The following is a 10,791-nucleotide window of genomic DNA, read 5'->3' on the forward strand; positions in this document are numbered from 1 at the left end:
AAATTCTGTAATTCTTTGTGTGTGCCGTTAATGCACATTATTCTGCCAAAATGCAATGTACAAAGGACATGGAGGACCTGCTCACTGTTAGTTGTAGGTGATGGTAAACAGAAAATCATGATGTTAAAAGGTTTCATTGGCAGTGACATTCTACTTATACTTCGTTTTCCTGTGATCTCAGGAAAATTTTCTCAAGATAACACACCACAGCTGAACACAGTGGTCAGCAGGTACATATTTCTTTAGGATAATTTCAGAAAGATTTTCAGTGTCACTGGTTAGTTCAGTTGGTAGAGCAAAGGACACTTAACTTAAAGATTGTGTGTTCAACTCCTGCTTTCAATGTTTTTTTTTTCTTTTATGTGTTTTTTATCCTCTTCAGCAAAGTTGTTATGAAGAGATTCAGAGGAATCCAATCACAAACTTCCCGATGGCCATTTAAAAGGTTCTGAAATAGCCTACAGGGAATGTGTAAACATAAATGGATTCCCCTGAATGAGAAACACGGGTTTTTCTTCTGTGGGTGAATGAAAAGTCCATAGGTTGATGGATGTGAACCAATCGCCGGGATGCACACAGTCCAGCATATGCTTTATTGTGAGCATGTGAAACTGTCTCTTCATAAGAACCTTGTTGAAAAGGATTATGAAAAAGATAAAAAGGAAAAAAATTGGTGTTCAGTCAGGATACAACACACAACCCTTTGACTAAGCATCCTATGCTCTACCAACTGAGCTAACCAGTGACATAAGAAACCCTTTCGAAATTATCCTTAAGAAATGCTCCTGCTGACCCCTGTGTTATACTATTGTCCCGTTATCACAGGAAAATGGAGTAAGAAAAATATTTAATGGAGGTTATGGCTTCCATACATATGTCCTGGCAGTATAAAATTTATGTTGCTATTTTTGTGTAGCAACTGCTAAAACTACAATGAAGATTAGTATGAAGTGCATCGAGTGACAGCTTCTTTGAAAAACAAGGATGTTCCCTGGAGAACGTTAATATTTTAACACCATTTTCTCATAAAGGAGATAAAACTTGTCACTTCTACAGCATCCAAGTCTGTCTGGAACATAACTATCTAAAAGAAACTTCCTGCTTGCTTTGATTTTCACTGAAAGTTAGACACCATGTCCATCTATTTAGCTATCAGCTTAGTGTCCTCTCAGTCACCCTGAAACCTTAGCTAATCCCCCAGGAGAAAAAATACAGCAGCTGCCTGGCACAGCCTTTACTCTGTGTTGATACCTCTTCCCTCTTATTTCCCCTTGTCTTCTTCTTCAGCTCCCTGCCTGCACTCACTAACCATCAGTGAGGCTGCATCCACTGAGGAAACACGGGGGACAATCTAAAACCACACACCTTATGCAATCTGCAAATAATGGACCAACATTTTATCTTACTATGTGTCTTGATGAAGGAATGAATGAACATCGGATATCACATATCAATCATATACTTAAGAGTTGTTTTTACTTGTTCAAATGATAATGTCATCAAACAACTTCTACAACTACATGGTCTGGTTCACAAATTCATTTTAAATTCATGTTGTGGATGCAGGAATCTCAGAACCAGATATAACCAAACCTGGACAAACAAAACCAAACATTCTGCACTAATAGATAACACCAGAGGTAAGAGAGGAAATTATTTTTTAAAGTAATTTGAGTGAACTGACCCTTTAAACGGACTGGTAGGAGAGAGGCACCAAAAAGATTTGATTGGTGTTTTATCTAGTCTTAATAAAAGAATATCATTAAGACAGGACCTTAACATTAGGTGCTGTTGCCTTTTAAGGCTTTTATCATTGACGTTTATAATGTGCTTTATTGGTGCGTCCTATCAGAAGAGTGGTTGTTGCTATATCATTAGTTTAGCTGTGGTTTAAAGTTTAAGTCCGGAGCAAAATCCGGTCTCTTTCCCACAGCTGCTTCCTCAGAAGCTGAATTCTTTCCAGTTTGGCATTGGTTGGAGTTGTCCTGGGAGGAAAGATTTTGAGTTGTAGCACCCTAACAGAATGAACACAGGGACTTGGAAGGTGTTAATCAAGCTTGTCTGTGCACACCCACACAGTCCTGAGAGGTGAAAACACCAGTTGTGGCTGAGCCATGAGCTTCAATAACAGAGGCTATTATATTATCACCTTATTGTCAGTCTGAGAACCTCATGAAACATATTTTATGTCCAGAATATGCTGACATGCTTTTTTATTTTTCATTTTTCCCCCTCGAAGATTTCAGTTTGTTTTTCTATTGAATTGTTCACATATAGGTCACATTAAAGGTGGAAAAAGTTCTGACATGATTTATCTTTGTCTCATTACTTTACATCATAAGAACCTGGCATTTTAACAGGGGTGTGTAGACTTTTTCTATCCACTGTAAATGTGAGTATGATGCTGTAGAAGAAATATCAACATAAGAGTACATATTTTCTCAAACAATCAAAAAGTACAGAATTCCATGTGGTTTATATTTAAAAACCCATTTACAACTGCTTCAGCTATCTTGCTCAAGGTAACACCATGCACAGGAAACGATGCCTCAGCTGTTGTTCTCACCATGTTGTATGGACGTCATCATCTCTACTTTGCGGAGCTTCAAGGGACACCCTTGAATCGGAAATTATTTTAATTATGCATAATTAAAAGATTCATCTGCATCATTAGCTCACCCACATCAACTGAACACTCATGACTACCGGTATGTTGATGGGAGGAAAAGCATACTGCATTTTAGATTAACTGGTCATATACAATTGACCAACAAATCATCTATAAGATATAACGTAAATATTGATAAAATTTTGCTTGTGGGCCACGTCAGCAGCTCATCTCCAACTTCCTTATTATACAACATTATAGAAGGGATGTGTGTGGCTCGCAATACATGCAGCCTTGGAGGCAGACCACCTCGCAAGGCTGAGGTACACAGTCTCTAACCCCTACACCTGTACAAATGATCACAATGTTAAGCCTATAATAACAACACACACCTGTTGTAAGAATGTATAAAGTTCTTCTTCAGCTAAACACAGATGTACCCTCACATGACTACTGCAGCCTTTTTGATTAAGTCATTAAAACAGAGAAGAAACAGGCATATTTGGAAATTTGTTTCTGGATGTAGACAGGAGTTTCAATCTCCTGAATTGTGAATTCAACGCCATATGCCTTTAAAAGCATATTTGGGATGCTGTGTATTAGTGTGGGAAGTTCTGTATATTAATATAAACATTGATATAATGATAATATAGGCTCCTGCTGTACATTGATACTCGGGGTACACAAAGTATATTATATACTGTGCTGATCACAGAACTGTGATTTTCTGGTGATCTGAGGCACAACAAGTCGAGGGGTGACTAAGGGCGTTTGTCTTTTCCGGTAATTCGTTGGAGGAATTGGATATGAAGTCACAGTGAAAACCCACAGGTGGCCTCGGACATGATACTGACCTCTCATTCGGTTTCTATGAAAAGACTCCAGGCACTTCTCAGAAACACATCATCTCCCACAGAGAGCTGTTCAGAAGGATAAATGTACACACGGGCACACACACAATTTGTAGCAAAACAATGCATGTGTCCTATTATGAACACAGTTTTATCAGACTTTCAGCTTCTTCCTAGAAACTAAAGATGTGATATGTGTCAGCAGTGGGAGGAAACAAAAATCCAACAGAAATCAGACAGTGTGTAATTTTGTTATGTGTATTTCCGTACAAGGTCATTGCTGGGAAACAAAGCAACTATCACACTTTCAAATCAGTGCAACCTTTTTATTATGCTTTACCAGAGGACACGAAGTGTTCAGAAGAATGAGGATATTTGCAGACAAAATATGACTCGAATAGTTCCGGTTTTTAAAATAGGTTTATTTAAGATTTCATAGACGTGTAATTGTTGTTGTTTAATTTCATTAAATTTTGTTTATTTTCTAAATACTGTGGACACAGGTTCAATCTTCTTCACATTAAAACAGCTCCTTTTAAATTTCTTTGTCATGGCTTTGTGTATGCAAATGCACAGCTGTGGATTTGTGCAAATCTCTATTAGTTTATTTTATTTACAGTTGTCATTTATTAGTCGTGTTAGTTGTTTCTTATTAACTTAATTCTTTGTCTCGTTCTTTGTCTCATTGCATATGGTTTTGAGGCTGTGCAGATTGAAACTGGACTAGGCTGATGAATCTCATAGCTTGTTCTAAAATTAAAAACAGTCCATTTAAATAAACTATAAACAGCATTTTCACATCAGATCAGTGAGCGGATGTATCAAATAGTATCAAATCTTATTTGCACCTCAGCTCCAAGGAAATGATACGCATACAGAACACTTAATTTTCATCATGTCATACCATTTTGAACCCTGCAACATTATTTGTAGTCCTTAGTCATGGCTATTTTGGACAGCCGTCTCAGAAAAGACAAAAATAAACCTTCTGTTTCTCAGTAATTATTAGAGCAGTGCTCTAATAATAGATGTTTTATGTAAATTCTTTTGCAAAGTCTCCAGAGAGAGGAGAGCTCAGTAACTTCCAGTAAGTCCTTCTGGTCTTACATCTGCTAGGTAGACACCTAGCTTGTACTGGTGTCACTTTGAGCCCTTTTTCTGTCCACATGGCAAAGGAAGAGTCAGATGTTTTTGGTCATCACCTGTATGATAGTATTAAGACATTTTTGGGTAGGTCATTTGCTTGAATTCAAAAAACTAAACATTGTCTAGTTGGCCTCAACAACAGCTGGGTGGAGTCACGTATTCTTCTGGCAACCCACCATCTGACACCAGTGAAATCTGAGTTTCCATTAAAGAGAATCCACAGAGTTAAGAGTTGAACGAACATCAATAAATCATTTCCAATTTGAGAACTGACATCCAAAAAATAACATAAACATACAAGGCCTTCCTGAGAATTTACTCTCTCAAGTTATACAAGTGAGTCAGATTTGCAGGAAATGTTTTGCTTTGCAAGAGAAAAAAGGGGACACTTGTCTACTTTTGGTAGACCAAAAAAGCAATATGGTCTTGTGGGAAATATGGTCTTACAGTAACTTTCAGAAACCTTGATCACATTGTCATTTATGTAGTTGTTACCAAAGTATTACAAGAATTTGTTGATTTTTAGAGTAGCGACATTAATAGTTTTATCCATTACTGTAGCTGTGTTAATACGAGATAGCTATGGACAAAAAGGCGAATCCCGTATCATTGTGGGACCTAACCACCGGGCAGGTGAGCTTCTGTTTCTTCATGTGTCCACATTGTGAGTAAATGTGAGCAGTTCAGTCAGTTCAACTCAGGGTAATAATAATAATAATAAAATAATAATAATAATAATAATAATAATAATAACTTTGATTATATAGGCCAGGGGAGATTAAAGCTCATAGGCCTCAGTGAAGAGGTATGTTTTAATACAGTGGGTATAGAAAAGAATCACCCCCATGTAAAATAATCACATTTTGTTGCTTTGTAGCCTGAAATGAAGACAGACACAGTTTTTGTTTCATGCAGGCTGCAGAGCAACAAAATGTGATTATTTTACAGGTGGGTGATTCTTTTCTACACCCACTGTATGTATGCTGCCTCTTCTCTCTGAAGACGTTGTGGCCACTCTCTCAGTTGAAGGGCTTAAATCCAAGTCTGAAAATGTTAACAATGGTGCCCCCAGGGTTCAGTTCTGGGAGCGCTATTTTTACTATTTAAACCAACAGTCTAGTCTGGATGTTCCTCACACAAATAATATTTTTTATGTGGACAACACTGTTATTTACTGCTCTGCACCATCTCACAAAGAAGCCTTGCACAATTTACAGTTTGATTTTAATTAAACACAGACTGAATAATTTGAAGCCGGTCTTAAATGCTGAAATAACTAAATCAAGGATGTTCACAAATTTTAAGAAAAAACACTGACCTTCCAACTCTCACCACCTTTTAGGGTGCAGAGATGGAGTCTGTTTCTGAGTATGAAATATTTGGGATATTCTTTCTGATATGGAGACAAGTTGATCTAGCTGTGAGTCCTTCGCTGTAAATCAATTTTATTTTGTCAAAAGTTTATTGATTGTGATCATCAGTGTTATTTGTTTTGTGATGTTATTATCTAACTTGTGTATTTCTTTCTAAGAATTTTAATCTATCACATGTAGTACATGTTTTTGGTTAACGTTTATGTTCTACATGCTGTTGCTGTCTTGTCTTGGACACACTCAGTATACTTTCCAGACAACTATTTTGGCTATAAGGCGAGAAATCATCTGAAGATTCTTGGTATTAAAAAAGAAATATCCTTTTATGCTAAGGTTTTACAGATTTATTCAGATCATATAAGCCGTAGCAGCCATATTGAAGAAATTAAATGATCTGAGCCTTACATCTGTGAGGCAAACATCTCACAAGCTGAGACATCGAAAGAGTTACATCTCAGACAGGAAAGGTTACTGCTCATGAATAGGCTTTTAATATAGAGATGTGTCTTTGCCCTGAGGCTATTTATTGTTGCATTGTTGATGAAAATTAATATAATAATTATAAAATACTGCTATGTCGGCACACAAATGCTTCTATAGTCAATTTATGGAGCTTAAAAAATCTATCAAAGGTTTTAGTAGTAGTTTTAGTGGAAAGAAAGAATTTTAGTAATTAGTTTTACAGCTGAAATCTAAGAGCAGCAAATGTTGGCAACAGACTGGTACACAGAGAAAGGATTATGTTTGCAGCTAAGCAAATAAATAGTGTTCACCCCAATCCTGGAAAATTCTTTTTCTCCTCCAGCTCTTAGATTCAGAGACACAAAGACAATATGTGGGAATCAACTGACCTTTTATTTCCTCCTCTTTAAAGTAATATTTTACTATGTTTATTTTCTTCGTTGCAAACAGGAAGATTGGATTTCCCTGAAGCATTTCTAACCACATTATCTTTGTTAGAACATTTCCTACTTCTTTTCATACGCCATCAAATCAGCTTTGGCTCTTAGTCAGAGACTGCGGATGATATCAGTGACGATGATCTTTGTTTTGGTCAGAAGGAGCTACCACAGCCCTCCCACAAGTCAGATTCTCCTCATCACCTGAGGGGCATGTGGTAGGAAAGACGTTGTGAACATCCCCACAGGGGATGGTATTTGTAACATAGACTGATTTGTACTGACTTGAGTATTTCGGTTTTACTCTTCTTCTACTCCATTACATCTCAAAGGCAGATGCTTTTTACTGCACTACATTTATCTGATGGTAGACAGTAGTTATAGCATATAAAGTGTTTCAAATCAGCTCCATCTCAGCCAAGTACAACATTAACATGCTGGCTACATATTAATGCACCCATGAGATTAATCCAATAAGATGTAATAACACTCTGGTCATTCTGCAAGTATTTTCGTTTGTGATACTTTCAGTAAATGTTGCTAATAATACTTTTACTTTTAATCAAGTAAAACTTTGAATGCTAGAATATTACTTCTACTGCTTCTTATTCAACCACGGGGAATGTCAGTGTAAGAAACTGGGACACACCGTAGTAAATTGTAGTGTTGAACTGCCATCTAGTGGTGAAATTACAGTCAGATTTGATTTGACACAAACAAAGTATTCATCAGTCAAAATGTCTATTTGTGTCTATCAGTCTCATTGTGTAAGGTTCTAGTTGTTCTGTCACATTTTTAAACAGCCTCCTTAATTTTTCTATTCTTTGGAAATCTGTTTGCAGATTTCATTTCTGTCTGTGACAGTTTCACCTCCTCACATGTTTGTGTGAGACACAAATAGACAAAGCACAGAGGCAGACACATCCAAAGACATGGCAGTGTGTTCTGTCAGTGTTACTGAAGCTGCAAAGACTCCGGAGGTCAAACCACAGCCACAAGAAAGTTTCCAAATATTTAATGGTTGTACGTGTTCTCTGTGAGGCCGTCGCTTTTCCAGCTCTTGAATCCAGCAGACTTTTCTTTCTTTCTCTCTCACTCTAATGTTCATTTCCTCCATCCCTTTTCAGTGTGGGGGTGTTCGGCCAGTCGGACACGAGATTGGCGGCAGGTTTGGTCGCCTGTTTCCGTGAGAGTATCAAATCTAAGCTAAGTGTAACAAGCCCCAGCGGAGCAGTAACCTTCGAAACTCACACCTGCATCCACGGCACTCTGCCCTGCCAGTGCTACTCTGTAATGTAAATGGATAGCTGTTATTCACATTAATCACATCATCCAGATGTGTTTTTACATTCCAGCATTCCAGCATCCAGGCAGGGCTCCCTTTTGAGGACAACACGCAGGTTAAGTTCACACAAAGCAAACCATGTAATCATAGCACAGATTGACATCTCTGCCTATTGCAGCTGAACAGTCTGTCCATCTGATGTGTAAATAGATTTCTCTTTGCCAAGAGGACAAACCCTCAAAAACAACCCCTTGACATCTAGTTAATCTCCACCATCCTTGAGAAAGAGAAAAGGTCAAGACAGTCTGTGAGGCTTTAATGACACGTTAAAAACTGGTCTGTGGAAAATCATAAACCAAATCACCTCACCGTGGGCTCTGCTTTTGTGTCACTGCTCTTTCAAGATCATGAAAGGCAGGGCGCATGCTTACCAGGCTAGGTCTGGACTGTATGTTAGACACCACCTGTGCTGATTTCATGAGGAAAATATTACTGTTTGAACAGAGCTGGGGGTTTTGTGCACTTCAGCTGATCATTTTAGATGTTTAATCTACCCCCAAAGCCTGCTGCTGTCAGGAAATCACAAGTTAATTAGCACAGGCGCCAACTGTGTGAGAAAGTGAGTATTCTTAAGAGAGCACATCAAATCACTTGACATACAGATATTCTTAATCGACCGTTGCTTGTGATAGCCCAGATGTGCAACGGATGACGGAGCAGGAAGAGGAAACGGTCTGGACAAATGTCTGCATTGGGAAAAAGAGGATCCAAATTCTAAGCCGTTTTTTATTATTTGATATGATAGCTGTCATGGAGAAAGGAAGGAAGTATTTATGCGTGGTATCTCTGGTAGAGGACTTGATATCTGATCTCACTGGAACTGAGAAGAAGTTCAGCAGCCACGCCTGTTTGCTCCTCAACACCCAGTGGGCCTGATGCCTGCAGCCAGCCCTTGCTGTGAGCTCACACACTAGTTGGTGCCAAGGAAATCGCCCTTGGGTGTTCCAGCACGGCTGAGAATGGGAGTAAAGAGGGTGGGGTTGCCTGTGTGGTGCACCATATGAAGCCACAGTCACAAGTCTTTCTCTCTACCTCTGTTTTGTCCCTCCTGTCATAAATTGTGAGGTCCTCCTGTGCAAAACCGGCGTCCAGCTCCTGTTCCAGATGTGTTTTATGGCCTCTCTGGGCCACAGACAGCACTGCCTCTCTTGGAGATACAGATGCCTTGTCGACCTGCATTGGCTACTCTGCTGAAGGGTGAATCAGAGAAAAGATCCACAATCCCAGCCTGGGATGTGATGAAGTATTCATGTTTTGCTTTGTTTGCAAAGAATGAGCTCTTTTGTGATCAAGTGTTCTCACTTGCCGCCGTCTGTGTTTTTGTGTCCCCGGCCTTGGTTTTCTTCCTTTCCCTCTACTTTCTATTTTAATATCGCATTGATTTACGCACTGCTGTCTGGTCACCCATAACCAAGTCGTCGAGTGCTGTGATATACAGCCCCATTAATATTCTCCCTCTGGTCTGGCTGTGGGATCAGGGCGGGTACTCATCACGCTCAAGCTCCAGAAACTCAGCTCTTGCCAGTACTGAGCACATTAAGAACGTCCAGAGGAAACATCACACGGTCCAGCAGCGCTGAGTCAGGCGTCTTCCACCAAACTTTAGCTGGATTTCCAGCTCTGAGTCTGTTTAGGGTGAGCTCCAGCTCTCCAGCTACTGTCCCTCCAGTTTGGGTCATGGATTAAGATTTCACTTCTAGCACCTGCTGACATCTTGTCACTCTGGTCAAAGAGGAAATTCATCATTTTGCAACCAGAAGACAAGTAAATCTAGATGTAGAAGCTTAATGCTCTCTCTCTGTGTCAAATGAAAATACATTGTCCGCTGTGAGTGTGATTCCCATGACACCCATAGAAGAGACAGCACACAACCACTTTCAACCTTCTCTCTCTTCTCCATCCATCCACAGTCTGCCTTCACTCTGCCCATGACCACAACTAACCATAGCACACCTAAGTAAATAACCCCCCCACCAGGCTCACAGACGGGAAACTGAGCTGAGACAGCGTCTACAGGGCTCATATCATGGTAGCAGGACCTGGTCTGTGTCCCAGGAGCCAGGACCTCACTGAACCTCTGCAGATCAGACAAGAAGCTCATTGTGTAGGAATGTGATGAGGAGGCATGGCGGAAGTTTCCATGACATGGGATTCTGCATTTTCTACCCATTTCTTTCCCAAATGTATTCTGCAAGTCTCTCAGTAGTGCTGATGGGAGAATTAACAAAGGATTTTTTTGTATCTTTGTGAGGATACACTTGAATTGGAAACGGCATATAAGTGAGTGTGGGGCTGATGTTTATACTGGAATGACACTGAAATTACAACACATATTTTTGCCCACTCGGTAGGGGTGAGGGAATAAAACAATATTTTTTAAGCTATGCCATTCTTAACATTCATGTGAAAACCACAGTCCATGCAGCATCCTGTGATTAGGATGCTAAACACTACAGCTACAAATCCAACATCTAATCTTTAATCAGCATCAGCACAGACAAATACTGTTCAGTTGAGTATTATCATCATAGGAGATAAGTATAATTTCTATCTAATCCACAACAAATTA

The 10,791-nt window shown here is 39.3% G+C and overlaps 1 protein-coding gene across 1 annotated transcript in view; it reads left to right on the forward strand.

The window, feature by feature from the left end:
- LOC123971410 (cytoplasmic FMR1-interacting protein 1 homolog) overlaps window positions 1-10,791 on the forward strand; it is a 1,205,200-nt gene that overhangs the window by 272,333 nt on the left and 922,076 nt on the right. The window lies entirely within an intron of this gene.

The sequence above is a fragment of the Micropterus dolomieu genome, linkage group LG05, assembly GCF_021292245.1.
Source record: "Micropterus dolomieu isolate WLL.071019.BEF.003 ecotype Adirondacks linkage group LG05, ASM2129224v1, whole genome shotgun sequence".
Lineage (NCBI taxonomy): Eukaryota > Metazoa > Chordata > Actinopteri > Centrarchiformes > Centrarchidae > Micropterus > Micropterus dolomieu.